Below are 16,583 nucleotides of genomic sequence, written 5' to 3' on the forward strand. Positions count from 1 at the left end.
AAGCAATGAAATTGTTAAGGCCTCTTTAGAGTGTCATCAGCTTTGTATCCCGGGTCATATCTTTTATAAATACTATAATTAGAATTTGTATTTAAAAAGAGACGGTGAATGTCATCTTCTTTCAGCTCTTTGAATAGGGTACAACTACATTTTAGGTTCAGGCTTTGCTGTTTGGTGCTTAAAGGATTGTACGGAGGAAATTTATATTCATACAGTGTCATGCACTGCAAATTCATATCTAAGCTATAAAGATTCTTAAATCCGCTTTACGATGTCCCCGGATTTGATTCCCGTTGAGAATGAGTTGATCATTTTTTCCTCCCGCTGTTTGGGTTTGCTAAAGAGGTTCCAGCTGCGCTAAGGCGGTTTATTATTCTTTTTGACTTTTCCGAAAAGTGACTGGTTAAGTGTTTGTCTTCTTAAAGGAGGGAATCCTTTACAGTTTTCTTTTCCTCTTTACCTGTCCGGTGGGTTTCGCTCTCTCTCTGATATTTCTATTTGCAGGTTAGATTATTTCCCTTGTAGTGATGTGTGATTTTTATCTTGTCTTCCTGCCCTCCCCCCTCCCCCCCCCACACACTAGTATTTAAATAATCATACATGTGAGCAAACAACCTGGCTTCAGTTTACTACTCAACCATAGTGACTGCTGGATACTTTGATACGGGCAGAATTTAGCTGGGAGAATGCATCCCCAGGGTTTAGGTGATTTGTGGAGATTAAAGTCACTTGAGCCATTGCAGAAATATATTTCCAGTATTTAGCAGTGCAGGGGGACCTGAAATGGTAGGCGAGTGGTGCTATTCGCCTGGAGTGGAACCGATATTTCCCCCTCTATGAATATCGATTTTTCATTCATTGACCATTTCAGTTCCAGCAAAATATAGAAAAGGCGCCCCACGGGTGATGGGACTCGTGCTTTAATTAAAATAATAGATCCGGGCAGAAAACTATAATTCCCTGGAGAGCAGAGATCACCGCCAGGTCTCCCGGATTTATTTTAATTACACCGGACAGATTAACAAAGGAAACATCTCACTTGCTTTTCTAGTTGTTGGGGGAGAAACTGACACCTAAGTGCGCTCCAATTCCCGAGTCCCTTCGCACTTTGCAGGGATCTCATCGACATCGCTTAAAGGGAAACAAGCCCTGGTGACCATCCATCCTCTCCCACCGATCTGAACCTGCCCTTTAGAACATCAGCCAGGAGCTCAGCCCAGCGCAGGGGGTGTTGAGAATGTGCGCTCATGGTCTTCGTGCTGAGACTCACTTGCCTTGGCCAGTTGGCCTTCTGGTCCAGGCGCTTGGGGCAGAGCGAAGCATTTTCTTGTTTAAGTGGAAGCAAGGGGGAGAGCCCTGTTCCCATTTCCCTTTGCAATTTGCTTGCTCCACTGAGGATTCGCACTTGCTTTGTACCGTAGTTTGGATTAAAGATCACCCCCATCTCCTCGTTTATCCAGATGATCGAAGCCCAGGGGCGTTTTGACAGGGTCCCCATGTGCACTATAGAGCAGTAAATAGGGACAGGATTTTTTCCCCCACCCCCGGGTAGCTTATAGAAAGAATTTCCGCGTTCACATTAATCCCCGCGTGTTCCTTTGTATTTCTCCCCTTTAAAAAGTTCCCTGGAGCATGCTTAATTCGGAGGAAGGTGCAATAAAAGTGACGGGACATATCGGGACCATTGTAGGAGGAGATGGTTGTATGGGATGCCAAGGTTATCACCGAGACCCAGCAACAGAACAGCCAATGGTTTTCCGTTGTCTCTGGAGTCCTCCAGCGTTTCAGGTTGCGATTGCTGTTAGTGTGTGAAACGCGTGCTCCGTGTGCCATATAGTCAGTCTCCATTTTACTCACAGAGCCTTGGCGGATCCCACACATGCATAAGTGGAGTCCCCTTAAAGAAAGGAAATAGTTTGCCTTCCACTAAGTGCGGGCGAGCTGCACACTCTGTTCCCATTTTGCAACAAGCAGGGACAAACCCATCAGCAAACAGTAATGAAGGAAAACAAAGCGCTTAACAGAGAGGGGACAGATGCTCTGACATCTTCTGCTCTCTGTAACCCGGCCACAACTGGCCTTGTGTTGGGAAGAGCTCCCTTTAGGAGACACAGGGACAACTAGTGTCATAAAGAGCCCACATCCAGGCAGAGAGCAGGGCACCACCCCACACTCAACAAACCCAGGGACCTTTTCAGCCAGTTCTTTGTGAAGAAAGAATGGACTGACTCAGCCTGCCCGTCACTTCATCGTTCCAGGCTGGGAGGTTCAGGCTTTTCACTTTATTACCTCCAGCCTACTTCCACTGCCACTGAACGCTCCCATCCTGCACACGCAGCTGCTAATGTGCACAGACAGGCTGGTCCCGTGACTAATATCGGTGACCGTGTGAAGTGGAATGACATCTAACGCACTTTACCTTTCTCCACTGCTTCTAACCTTCTTCCCTCCACCCATAAATACAAAGACTCAACTGCTTTGGCAGCCTTAGATTGAAATGAAAATGTAAAGTCAGCATTTAAGCCAAAATAAGCTCTGTAAATGTCCCAGGTGTAGGCAGTAAGTTTGAATTCTGAGGTGAAATTGGGAGCTCATGTCTGTCTTGAAATTTCCCAAGACCATCCTTTTTGTTCTGCCCACGCTGGGTGTGAAAAGTTTCTTCCAACGTCTGATCACAATTAACTGTCAACAAGGAAACACGTTTATTTCCAGAGATCATCAGCTTATGCGTGTTTTATAGGGATGAAATGATAGTTTTTGCTAATTTTCTCTTCTCTCTCTCTTTCTGCGCCTGTCATTTGGGTTCTTTTAAAATTCTGCCATAAATAAAACACAATCCAATATTGAGATGAGAAATCCTCCTTACAGCCCCTCGTCTTCACGCTAAAACATTGCTCTGAGCTTTGAGAATAATTTATATCCGTCATCAATGACACTTGTTACTCATTAATTGTACATTTGTCCTGTTTATTGACTTTCGAGCGATCTAATACCCCGAAGTTTTCTAGAAGGAAATATATGGCTCTTATCTCTGCAGACCCCACGGCGTGATAAAACTGCTTTTACAGGGTTTTATATCTTTGCTTTTGGCGCTTCCGTGAGACAGGACATATTAAAAAGCGGCATCAGTTCAAAGTCCGCGGCCTGGCAGCGCGACACCCCGGGAATAGATTTTGGAGCGCGAGGTGGGCAAGCGGAAGGCTGGGTGAAGAACTGAAGCCTTGACACTTTGCAGCCGGAGTTCAAGAGGAGCCAAAGGAGGGCCCCAAATGTCCCATGACCTTAAGCCGCCGCCCAGCTCTACCTGTGGTTGATTTCCGCTCTTACAGCTTCTCTTTCATTCCCTGCAGCCTGTCACTGTCTTTCGGTGGTTTAACGCCGGAGAGAACTTCGGAGACTCATCTACAAAAAAAAAATCGATATAATATACGCTCAGCTACGTGATAACGTAGCTGAAGAGCTGAAGTCGATATATAATCGATAACTTCAAATCCCTCACGGCGCGCGATCTGGGTCCTCTCCATGCTCCCGCCGCCCGCCGCGCCGTTCGGGGCGGTGGAATTACGAATCGATAAGCGCGTTCGGGGATCGATATATCGCGTCAGATGAGAGACGATATATATATCGAAAAAAATCGATCGCTACCCGCCGATACGGCGGGTAGTGTAGACGTAGCCTCATCTTTTAGGAAATTCACCTTTTCCCCTCCCCCCATGTTAAATCTTGCCTTGTCCCGCAGGCCAGGAGCAGGTAAAACTCTCATTGACTGTGAGTAACACCAAGCGGGGACCCCGCTCAGCAGCGTCCTGGGTGGCCCTGTCAATTGGGGCAGAGTTTAAGCTTTCGGTCCCCCCACCCCCCGGAATTTACTCCACAAAAATGTTGGTGTCAGAGGACTCAGTTACAGTCGGATTATTCCCCCCTAATTAAACCCTGGGTTCATCTCGTAGTGAGCTGGGGCCCATCCGTGTCCTAATTCCATCGCTGTCTGTGCTGCAGCTTTGGAGTGCGGAAGGACAGTCTCCCAGCTCCCAGGCAGGGATCGCCCCCTCCCCATCGTGTTACCGTGTAGCCAGGCCCTACATTTCTAGGGGCTTTTTTCTCTTTTTTTTCCCCTAGAGGCAAAGGAAAAACCTCCTGAGCCTGCAGACAGGCTGAAGCAATAACTCCAGGAGAGCTGGGAGCTAGCCCCAGGCATTTAAATTATATGTTAACCTCGATTGTTAATGGTAGCATCGTAAATATCAACCTTGTCAGCTGTTTTACAGCTGATTACTGTGGTAAAACATCCACTTTGTGTTCATGTCCGCACCCGCTGTTCCAGGCATAGACGTTGGGAAAAGTTGGTATAACATATTGGGATTTCCCCAAGCTGTGTATTTCAGGGCCCGCCGCACTTCCTCCAGTAGAGTTTTAAATAACTCCTGTCAGGTGAATTTCCCTACTCTGAGATCTCTTTATTCCGACGGTTTCCTTGATCCTTGTTTTGTTCCAGCCCGTTTTTTTCTGTTCTTCATTTCATCTCGGTGCTCCTAGTTCTACTCCTGGGATTCACAGAGCAACTGGAGGAGAGAAGACGGGAGTAGCAGCCCGAGATTGAGGAAGGGGCTAGCGGATGGGGTGGGATGGAGGAAGACATGATGAAAGTTCGGCCACTTTCCCCCATTTGGAGCCTGAAGCTGTAGTAAGTTACTAATCAAAGACCCACATCTGGCAATCGTAGCAAACGGGGCCCGTAGATTAGCTGGGCTAGAGGGGAAGTTGCGGGGGAGGGGGGGCTGCAGTGTAGGCTTCTGCCTGTGAAGACCCCCCTAGGGATGCAGGTAACAGCCATCAATGCCTGGAACCCGCAGCCTTGGCGGCGCAGCTGAAGTCAGTCGGAAGGGTGGGGTTGGGCACAAGCCATTTCGGCTCGGACGCTAGGACAGCGGCTGTGTTGTGTTCTCGAGGTAGCTAGACAAGGGTTTATCGCCCAGCAAAATGAACAGCAGGAGAGACCAAAGGGGGCCGGAGAACGTGACCCAGGCGAGCAACTTCGGGGCAAACCTCAGCCCTTTCGCTGCATGTGCCGCGGGCAGGGGTTGCACCGCGCCGGGCTTGGTGAGAGGCGAGTGCCAGCTGTCCAAGGGCTTGATCGCCCCTTGATTTTGTGTGATGCCCGCTAGTCAGCTGCCTGCTCTGGCAATCAGCATGGAGCCGGAGCGAGCCCTTAATAGAGACTCCCTGGTGGTTGGCTTACAGGTGTCAACCGGGCGAGGAGAAAAGGCAGGTCTAGCTCAGCCTCTGGCCCAGGACTAGGCAATCCGAGCCCTAAGGGTCGAGAGGATCCCTTGTCCCTGGGCATTGCACAGCCACAGCGAACTGTGTCCCGGAAAATTACTTTCTGTAACACAAGTGGGTGATCTACGGTCTGTGTGCAGCCAAGAGGCCACACGCCCTGTCCCACCCAGGAGAGCCAAACAAGAGTTAACGGGACCGATCCCCCACCACCCCGCAACTATTAAAGGAAATCGGATTTTGATTCATCCCAAAGACAGGGAATACCCGCATAGGTGCTGGAACTAGGTCATAGCCATTGACTCCAACTGTAAACCCTGCATCTCACTATACAAATCCAGCACCCCTGACACCCTGAACTCCCCATTGTAGCAAATGCCTGTGGAAGGCTCTGACCCTCCCCTCATATTGTTTTGGAGAAAAATTGATGATGGTTAAAAATAACATGCTCAGAGACAGAAAAGCGAGATTTTCGAACATGGTGAAAGTCTCACTGATGAAAGTGTGTGGGTGGCTATGTCTAAAAAACCCTAAAAAATAAAAATTAAACCTCTTGGTGCATTATTTCGGTGTCTTTCTTTCTGACAATAGATTTAAGGTTAATTTCGGTTAAGCAAAATAAACTTATTCTATATCCAATCAACGGATTCATATTAATTAAAATAATAAGCTGATCAAAACACACTTTCTCCTTGAAGTTCAGTGTGGAGTCCTTTTTGTGCAGCGCTACACGTGAGACAAAAAACTGTGTAAGTGCCTCTGCTCTACCGCAGTGAATTAGAAAGAAACGTTGTAAACATTTTCATTACAACGAATTGTTTTAGCGAATTAACGAAGTCGCTTGCTTAGGCCTCAGTTAAAGAAGGAGACTCAAAATGTCACAAAATTGCACCATTTTATTTTGTTTTTGATCATGGATTTTTTTTGCAATTAGTTAGGGACACAAATGTAAGCGGACCCGATGGTGATATAAAGCATATTTGCCTGTCAACCCAGAGATCTGGTATCTGGCGTGCGATTTTCAATTAAATGGTGGGTTTTTTGGTCAAAATTAAATTTGTGGATCAACTTACCCTATGGAGCTTTCCTCACAGCTGTCCTTAGTATCCCAGGAGTATATCAACTTCAAACCCAGGCTACGTGAGACGCTCTAGTAAAGACAATTGCTGGCATATATGCTTAGTGCTCCTAAAATTATTTACCGTTCACACTAATTCTAAGTGATGCATTCATTCCCGGAGTGAATAACACCCGTCAGAGGAAAAACTTTGACCAAACTCTAATGAGATTTACGCTGTCGGTGTTTGCCAGCCCATGATTTACAAAACAATCGTAACTCGGCTCCCAGTGCAGGGTCTGATGTGAAAGTGTAAAGTACAGCGCCAGAGCAACTAACAGCTCGTGGAAGAAGCTAATGTGCATGGGACCCACCATTATTTTAGGCTGCTCAATAGTCTCCCTGTCTGTAGTCGCTGCGTTGACAGGCGATGGCTTAGCCTCACACTGGACGCCATGTGACTGTCTTCAGCAAGTGGCCGCTGAGGGGAGAGGGGAGAAATGAAGGGTCCCTCTTGAGACCATGCCCCATGAAGCCTCTTCCTGCTGTGTCCTCCCTTTGCAGAGCGCCTCGATCTATCTGCTACTGTTCTACCGCCCTGCTACCCTGAACAAAGTTGGGAAAAGGGTCACTAAAGATCTGTAGCTACGTTTTTTGGGGCTGGAACTAGTATCTTTTCCTTCCCGGCACTGATCATTGCCATACACTGAGAGAACAATACAGCCTTCTTACAACGCCAACCAATGGGTTGGCTTTTGCAACTTGATTTAAAAAAATAAAATAAAATAAAAATCCGAATTCCCAGCCTGTAGTGACTTTTGAACAACATCAGGAGACATGGGTGCTGGAACTAGGTGTGCTGAGGGTGCTGCTGCACCCCCTGGTTTGAAGTGGTTGTCATTAGATCCTGGGTTTACAGTTTGGTTCAATGGCTTGCAGCACCCCTCTTGTACAAATTGTTCCAGCATCTCTGTCAGGAAAAGCCTCTCACCCCGCTGCACTGGTTCGCAAAGCGGTGGGACGATCATAAAAGTGTTCCCGTCGCCACCTAGTGATGCTCTGCGGAAATGCCCTGAAAAATAAAGTCTTTATAAATAACAATAATGTAAGTCAGCTTTGCAAAATCAGGTTGAGAATTTATCAGCAGCGGCACAACATTTATTCACTCACTTTTACTAAGACGATGAAAAGAGTAATGCGATTTTACTTCCCTGTGGTCCCCCCCCACAAGCAAATAGAATTATGCAAAGTTTAATAATACAGTTGCCACCAGCATGTATGCAACAATGCATCTTTATAAGGCTATTCATAATTGATTAGTATACTATTATCTCATAATAGTTTCTGCTGCTGAGCTAATCATAATGGACACCTTCAACCGTGGCTGGTGTATAGCTCAGGTGGAAAAAAATGGTCCTTTTGCCTACTTTGTTTTCATTTTCATGAATACAATTGTTTTAATGTATCTTTTTTTTTATAGGCTCCTTCAAGAATCTAGACTGTTGAACAGAGCCCCACAAGAGCCTTATAGTTCACACAGACTCTGAACTAGTGACATGCTTTATTTTTAGGGCTTTTAAAAAAAATCCCATCCTTCAGATTAGTCCAGTAATTGTAATAAATCAGAGCACATTTGGTGAATTTTACTGTTTTCTTGCATCACATTTTACCAGGTTGTGGTGAATTTTTTTGTTTTTGTTTATTCTTTAATTCCTGTCAACTAAAGGTAAATATGATTGCTGGAAAGCATTTGGACCATGTTTGGGCACCAATATTAAATTGAAACAGGAGTTTTTAAATAAAAGGCTTTAGAGCCTGAGCATAATAAGCAAGATAGAAGTGGATTCAGACTAGCAAAGGGATGCAAAGAAACTTCAGTGTGGTAACCTGCCAAACTGTCCCCTGGTGTGTAACCCTTGATTTACATGGAGTCATTTGGGAACCAAATATTATTTCATGTCCACTTTTTTCCCCTTCTCATTCTGTTAAGCAAAAATGACACTTTTTGTTGGGCTGTTCACTGATAATAAACACAGAACGTCATTACATTTAACTGTCTTTCCATGGGAGAGACTGCTCTAACTCTGCAACTATTGAAATTAATGGGAGTTTTGCCCTGGTGGGAATAGAAACAAGCCACTGGTGACATTTTGGTTTGCAAATAAATGACTATCTTTTCTGGACATACTTGTTACCAATCTCAGTTTCGTTTCAAAATTAATAGGGAATAAATACCTCTGCTGTTAACACATTTATCCATGTTTGTAATGTAGCATTGTATTAAGCTTAGCCAATGTGGTTTATCGTTACCTTAGGAAAACAACAATTTTCTGTTTAATGAAGATTTTAGTGTAGTGTTTCTTATGGGCCAAACGCTAATTCCTCTACATGAGCTTTTTTATTAGAAAGAAAGAAACCTGATTAATCATATGCATTTAAATGTGCAGCAAGCCAAACGCCCACTGAGATCAGGCTTTGCGTTCGTTGGCGTTTGGCCTGATAAAGGCCAGCAGGATTTGGCCTATTAAATGTTGTTTGTTTATTATGATATTTCAGTTGTATCAAGGGCTCAAGCCTGACTGTCTTGTGCTGCAAAAGTTCCACGGACAATGCGTGTGTTTGGATTTAATTCAGCGGGCGTGTTTAACGGACAAAGAAGTCAGGCTTATGGCCAAACTGCTTTTGTAGAATATGTGCCACCTTTTGTGCAAAAATGTTTGGCAAGTGTTTAGAAGCTCTGCTGGACTTTTCGCTTACACAGGTGTAGAGACAACAAAATAAAACCACAGCTGAGGATAATATAGGTTTCATGCTTAGATCATATGCTTTGTCTTTCTGTGTCTGTGTTGGTTAGTTTATATGTATATAGCTACAATACATATAGTATACAAACACATGCAAGACAAATGAAATGACTTGTGCAGCAAGTGTTCTGTAGCCAAGTGATATGTCAGCAGTGATTTTTATAGTTGCTGGTATGCAGTTTTATGTTAAACTAGCATCTCTATTTTAAATCACTTTAGCATACGACGTGACTCAGATGCATAAATGTTTTCAGGATTGGGACTGTATTTGAGCAACAGATAGCAGAATGCGGGACTGGTCCTGACTTGAGCCTCTGAGTACAACATTATAAACAGTCTTATTAATAATAATACTAATATCCAAGTCTTTGGCCTGATGTTTCTTTTGTTGAATTACACATGGAAATATGAGACGTGGAATGTGATTAGCCAAGCAACCTGAGCATGGAGAGTAAGCACTTGACACTCTAACAATAGCACAGAGAGTCTATAATGCAGCCATATCAGAGGTTGTGGAGCAACATGAATGTGTTTTGATGGAGTAAAAAATATAATTCCTCTTGGTATCTAATATGTTGTGGCAAAGCACTTAGTTTTGCCTGCGTTCAGACTGAATGTTATGTGTAACCATGGAGTATGGCATGATTTGGACTCATGCCATAAATGCATGCCCAGAGCCTGTTGAGAATGGGATGTTACTTAAAGGGGTTACATAAAGGGGTGCTGAGTTTTGGATTTGGGAATCTGAAGCCAGGTGACATTTGTCTGATTTTAGGCTTTGCATTAGCAGGCCTGCAAAGGCTGTGTATATTGTCCCTTGCCATTTTCAGATATATATGACCTATGATTTTGTTGTTGTTTATTGTTTTTTTAATCTAATATCAATCATACAATAAACATAGGGAATCACTCTTGCCAGGCAATTTTGCTTCCTTAGCTGAATCCATATGCTTCTACATCCAGGAATTCCTCAGGAGAAAAGAAAAATAGAGTAAATATTTAGACCATCATTGAATTAACTGTGAATTTGGAGTATCTCAAAAAATCTATTCAGAGTAAAGTTAATAAAGAAAATATCACTGCTGTAATGTGCGCCGGAAGAAGTAGAAACTGTAAACGATTTATGGCAAAGCGGTCTCTTTGGGACAGATTGCCACCCCTTTGCAGAAACCTACAGAAAAGAGACCAAAGAGCTGGGAAAACTCCACAGTGTTCCAGGACTCTCTGTTGCTTTTTACAGATCCAGACTAACATGGCTACCCCGCTGATACTCGATATAATGTGCTTGTAAGAGATAGTGGGATGGTGAGCTGTGGTGTTTACAGCAAGTGAGGCCTCCCAATCCCATGAATCTTTAGGACCCTTAGGGAAGGGGTGCCACAGACCTGTACAGATGTCAGGGGACCAGTGAGAGGTCCTCTCCACACAGGGGACTTGTTCTTCCAGTGTAGCTCTGTGTCCCTCACAGCACATTTCCTGCTTCTTTGCAGCACAGCTCCAATGGATCCACGTTGTCATTGCTTCCACAGCCAGCAGCCACCTCTGGGTCCTATTAAATGGCAAGGTTTCTGCCCCCAAAGGGGTCCATACAAAGTGAATACATCCTAGTATTTTCTTTGTGGGGCATCTTCACAGGGTGACATATGTCCCTGCTGGCCACACTCCTACCGTCTCTGTTCCTCCCTGGCCACCCACCTCGTGTTCCTTTCCCACATGTGACACTCTTCAACCAGGAAGAGCCTTCTGTGGGGGCTGGGGAGTCGGAAGGAGCATAGCAATGTCAGGAACTGTCCCCTTTTGTCTACATGAGAAGGCCTACCCCATGTGCGAGGATTTCAGGGTACAACTGGGCCCAGTATTAGGCTGAAAAACTGCTCTCACAGACTCTCCTACATTTGTGTTTTTTGTCTCACTCTCATGTTAGAGCTTGATCCCACGGTATCCCCCTAGCTGAGGACTCATGTATAGCACACAAGACCAAGACATTAATTCCATGTGCTGCCTTAGGCTTTATTAGGTCACTGTATGGTAAGAACAAGTGTTGTAAGGAAAAGAGAGAGCAACAAATTTCCCTGCGACGTCTTACATTTCAGGAAGAAAATGACAGAATTCCAGGCCTAGAAGGAGATGATTAAAAGAACAGTGCCCGAGGCACACCCAGCTAACAGACATGAGGGCGCCACTTTAAAGTTTTATAACTCTATACATTCAGTGTTAAAGGGAGATTAAAACAATTAATAAGCTAATTAATGTACTGGCAAAGTTTCTCTTAGAGACTACTGCTATCTTAACAGCTGTAGGGAGTGATTAACTGAAGGTCAGTACTAGGGTGCATAATAAAAAAAAAATCCACTTGTGGTCAAAGGGTACTTGAATGCCAGAGTAAAAAGGAGAGAGGAGGAGGTATGTCAGTCAAACAGGAAGCTTATGGAGGTTGTGCTAGGCGTTAAAAGCACCGACTAAGTTTGCTAAGGCAAAAAAGGAAGTTTGCTGGTTTTGTCACTGCTGTGTCATGCTGTTTATTTCTTAAACACTCCTTGTATGTGCCAATTAATTGTTTCCCTGGTAGAATCTAACAATGCATTCCAAAGAGATTTTAAAACTTGGGCATTCTCATTCAAGAGTTTGTGCTAAACTATTTGGTTTCTGCTGGCAATCTATTGTAATGAAAAACTGATTGATGGTTGTCATTCAAACCAAGTATCTCTTGTGGCTAAAAGTAGTTAAAGGGCCAACCAGCCTAGGACAATATACCTATTAAGGGGAGTCAGGGTACGCCTGGCCTGTGAGGAACCACCTGCCCTCCCTCCTCAGCTGATCCTGATTGGCTGGGGATCAGATGGCTTGGGCCAATAATTATCAGACCCAGCTGGGAAGGAATCAGGTGATTTCCATAAGGGCTGAGAGAACTCCACTGGGGAGGAGTGATGTAGGGGAGAGGTCATCTCCTGTGACTGGCCCCAGAAGGACAGGAGAGTCCTGTGCTAGGGCCTGTGGAGGGCCAAATCTAAACAGCAGTCTGGCGGTTGATGGGAATATGGATGAGAACCAGACTGGGGAAGGACTCTAGGGAGAAAGCTCTGAGGGTCAGTGGCTTGGTTATGAGCTGGGACTCCAGGGAGAAAATGTGGAGGGTCAGCACTCTGAAAGAGTGAAGTGGAAGGGTAGCCTAGGAAGGGCAGAAGACCCTTCCATGTTATATTTCCTTTGGGCCAACATAAGTTTATCAGTGCCCTGCATGGGCGTGCTGAGCGAGAGATGGTAGGACACAACTGGGTGCTGTGGACGCTGACCCTGACACATATATCTACAATATTGGGTTTCAAATTTATTAAAATAAAGACACATACATATTTACATATAGGTTTGAGAAATGCTTGAACTAGTCCTTGGACTCCTCATTTTGTTTTAAAGGTAGAAGGAAGAATAGTCCTAAATCATTGAAAACATTTCCCTCTCAAGTAGGCCAAGAGTTACTAAAATGTAATTAATCAACTTTATTTTGCCATGTGCAATCTTATGAATTAATAAATTGTTCCTTTGTTTAACGAGAAGTCTCATAGTTTGCTCATTGCCACGATCAATGGATGGTGAGCTTGGACTCCTCTCCTGAAAAGTCTAGTCTGTCAGCCTGTCTCCGTGATATTTGGGAATTGTCATATTCAGGGGTGCACTCCAGACCAGTGAGGGGTTGTGTCACTACCTGTCCTGTACCCTGAGTGCCTCAAAATGCTCTGCTGCTGGGGTTCACTTGTTTGGACACTTCTAACCAGCAAAGAAGCAGACACTGAGTGGCTGTGTGTTAAGCAGCTCTGACTCAGCTATTCTCATTCCAGCAGCCTGCCTACCACACAACAGCCACGTGCTAGTCTCTACTACCCAATTACTAGGGTTTAAATTCACAGAGATTATTTCCTGAAGTCCTCCACATCCTGACTCCTCCCTCAACCCCGCAGGCTTCAGCTGAATGGCAGAGAGCATCGGGGCTTTAGCCCTGTGTGTGTATGGGGGGGCACCAGAGCTTGTGGCTCAGTCCTGCAAGCTATAGATTACAGTCTATGAAAAAGATTGTGAGAACAAAGAATTAAAGCCCCATAAATAGTTTGATCAAGTCAGATTAAAAACAAAACATACCCATGCCCTTAAAGAGGTCACAACTCTAAACGGTTTTTCCAAATGATGGATTTTGTAGACGCGCTAAACAATGCGCCCCAGAAGAGAAACTTGTGGAAGGGCTGGGACACTCCGTGAGTTTCAACTTGAAATGTTTCTTATGAATCATTCTGTCGGGGGCGGAGTTGGCCCCCACCATGGATTAAGCAGGGTGGTCCAGCCCTCCTTGAATCTGTGGGGCAATTGGCTTCCTGTGGATGTTCCATACTGCCACTGACTCATGGATGCTGTGATACTACAGAATCAGGTGGTCTTGTCACCTGATACTAATTATTACCTGGGACTTCTTATAACTTTCCACTGGAAGGGAAGGGGTGTGTGTGTCAAGTTTAGAAAACAAAGGATTCCCGCCTTATGCAAATCCTATTTAAGGGTGGGGAGGAAGGCAAACGGGACTCCTCCTCTCCATGGCCCGTTTGCCCAAGAAGAAAGACTGCAAAAGCCACCTGAAGGGAAGGCAAGGGGGGAGTCCAGACTGATACAGGGGTCCAGTCTGAAAAGCAATGTAACTGGAACACTGAACCACAGAAACTTTGCAACCCACCTAAAATAACATTTAGGGTGAGATTTTACATTTTGTAACCTGTGGAGCTTAGCCTGTGTATGTTGCTTGATTTGGTCTGTAAGCTGCTTTTTTCTGTCTGTTATTGCATATATTCACTTAAATTTCAACTTTTGTAGTTAATACATTTATTGCTTGTTTATAATATAACCCAGTTTATGTAATTTCTAACTTGGGGGGACAAGAAGTTGTGCCTATCTCCCTCCACTTTGAGGGAGGGAGCAAATTTCATAAAACCTTTGGGTTTGTCCCCCTTAAAGGGAGTGGGCACCAGAGCATTGGGGAAAGGCCCTCAGGCTGAATCTTTCCGGAGTGGATCTGTCTCTCTGTGCAGCTGAGTGTGGCCCTGCCTGCGTGCTTGGCTAGAAGAGGCTAGTGATCCTAACTCAGCAAGGCCAGGTGAAGGGGACCCAGGCTGGCAGAATAGGCTGATTGAGCAGGGGAAGCTCAGTTAAACCCCAGCACGTTAGGTGCCACCCCAAAGGGCTCAAACCCATCACAGGTTTATCCTGTGCCCTGCTGCGCCCCCTTCTTGAGCAGCATGCCCCAAACCAGAGAGCCCGAAATGTGCAGAATTACCCATTGCTGTGGTGACTTCATGCAGTATTGGTTCAAGACCCCTACTTCTGACTACATTTGGGACATTTCAGCAGGCGTTCTGCTCTTTTTCTATTGCAAAAAATAGTTATGAAAGATTCGTGGTTGATTAGTGATAATGATTAATGCCTTCATCAACCACGAACACTTCATAACTGTCCTTTGTTGCAATACTTTCCTTAAAGAACAAGGACAACAGGTGTTTCATATCTATAGTGTAACCCAGATCGAGGCGTTGACATTTCTGACTCAGACTGGAGTCAAGAACTGTGTTAAATGTATGGTTTCAATGTGCAGTAAATATACCCAATTGCAGTACTTCATAATACACACTTTACAATATCATTTTTGTGAATACAATTTGAAAAAAAATCTACCATTTTCATGACCTAAATACTTGATACCAAGTGTCATTATTTTTCTGCTTATGAGATTGTCTTCTGAGACTTAGTCTCAGACTGATGAACTATTTGAAAAAAATGTATAGGTAAGTCTATTGAGCTTGACTGGTTTCTGTGTCTGTTTGATATGTATCAGCATAAATTTGACTATTATGTTATATTGAAGTTTTCAATTTCTTGGCCCCTTTTGTTGTACAGACTCATTCTTCAGCTATAGATTTCAAACTCCAAGGATTTCAAAGCCCTTGGAAAATATCAATTAAGCTCACGATAGCTCTAGAAGATAGGCAACAAATCACTTCACCCACCACTTGAAATGTAGACAATTCCACTCCAAGAAGTGGAACACAGCACTTCAGTACTACATATTTTATAATAACAAGTTACAAATAGTCTCCATTCCACATGAAACTGCAGAGAGAGTTTAAGTAGGGAATATGTAATTACCAGAACAAGACTTTTGTCAAGTTCTGGGATTGTCAATGGAGTTAACAATCCTTCTTTTACAAAAAGTATTTTTGATGACTACATGTGATCAGGATCTTCTTGGCTTTATGGTTATTCCCAAACAAACAGCACATTTGGCAACACAGCTGCACCCAAACATGCTGGGAATTGGATCAGTATTGACTCAGTGTGTCACCTGCTGAATTACCTGGGCTGCTTCCTGCAGCTCGTTGGTGCGCTTTCTGAAGTCTCCAGTCTATGGTTGGTACTTTAGCTGGAAACCCATTCCGTCCTGTCTATTGCTTCACTTCTGCTAATGACCTGCATTATTGTTAGTGTTTTATAAACAGTATTTCCTTATGTCCGGCCTGGCTTGCCAGCTTCTCCCCTCACTCAATCTGATAGTTTTTCTAGTTGTGTCCATTATAATAGTTTATCATTTTAATGAGAGGCAGCTACAAGTTATTCTTTAAGTGAGATAAGCCCTTGTGTGCTCTATCTTATCTAACCAAGATGGAGAAATCGTTTGCCCTTATTTGTATTAAACAGATGTATAAACTTTGCTGCAAGTCATTAGTGCTATAAAGCGATTGCTTTCCTATTGATAGCCCAGATAGGGAATTTGGGAGTAAATTGCCAATAAATAAAGAGAATGCTTGTAAGCTCTATTGATTCCCGCTGAGCCACAAAAAGTGTTTTGTTAGTAAAACTCTTCCTGAATGTACAAGCAAGGTAAAACATAATTAGTGAGGCTCTGAGTGAAAAAGCAACTTTAGGTGACATATTCATTTTTCCTTTGGAAAGGTCAGCTCTTCCCCAGTTATATAGACAACTGCTAGCAATGTGACTACAGTTCTTACTTCTACTGTCAGGGCATCCCAATGGCACAACGGAGTGAACAGCATGGTATTTTCTCTCACAGACATCACCAGTACCACAGGAAAGTCCACAAGCCACGGTGAAGGCAAATAGAATCATAGACGTGTATGACTGGAATGGACCTCGATAGAGCATCTAGTCCAGTCCCCTGCACTGAGGAGGGTATTATATAGACCATCCCTGATAAGTGTTTGTCCAACCTGTTCTTATAAATTGCCAGTGATGCAGATTCTATAACCCTCTCTAGGTAATTTATTCTAGTGCTTAACTACCTTTAAAGTTAGCAAGTTTTTCCTAATGTCCCCTAAATCTTCCTTGCTGAAATTTAAACCTATTACTTCTTGTCCTGTCTTCAGTGGTTAAGAAGAACATTTTATCACCTTCCT

This window comes from Mauremys reevesii, linkage group 7, assembly GCF_016161935.1.
Source record: "Mauremys reevesii isolate NIE-2019 linkage group 7, ASM1616193v1, whole genome shotgun sequence".
NCBI lineage: Eukaryota > Metazoa > Chordata > Testudines > Geoemydidae > Mauremys > Mauremys reevesii.